Source organism: Dendropsophus ebraccatus, chromosome 8, assembly GCF_027789765.1.
Source record: "Dendropsophus ebraccatus isolate aDenEbr1 chromosome 8, aDenEbr1.pat, whole genome shotgun sequence".
In the NCBI taxonomy this organism is placed as follows: domain Eukaryota; kingdom Metazoa; phylum Chordata; class Amphibia; order Anura; family Hylidae; genus Dendropsophus; species Dendropsophus ebraccatus.
The window spans coordinates 51,225,191-51,225,484 of NC_091461.1; positions in this window are offsets into that span (position 1 = coordinate 51,225,191).

Below are 294 nucleotides of genomic sequence, written 5' to 3' on the forward strand. Positions count from 1 at the left end.
CAGCAGTGTATTAGATGGAGCGCAGTGTACTCGTCTGCTCTAATCCCCGCCGCACATCACCCACGTGTACTCTGTCTTTGGACACCTAAAGTCACATGATCTCTGCTCCTTGTCAAACTCTCAGTGACTGCGTCATGTGATTTGTACTGAAGACACCGATTGGCCCTTTCTTCTACACTCTGCAGTAGAGACCTGACCTCTAATTGGTTAGCACATATCAGTCTCCAAGGTAACTGAAATTATGATTGGTCACCTCGGCTGTTAGCGTCACTCCTCCCGGCCCCGCCCCTCTAG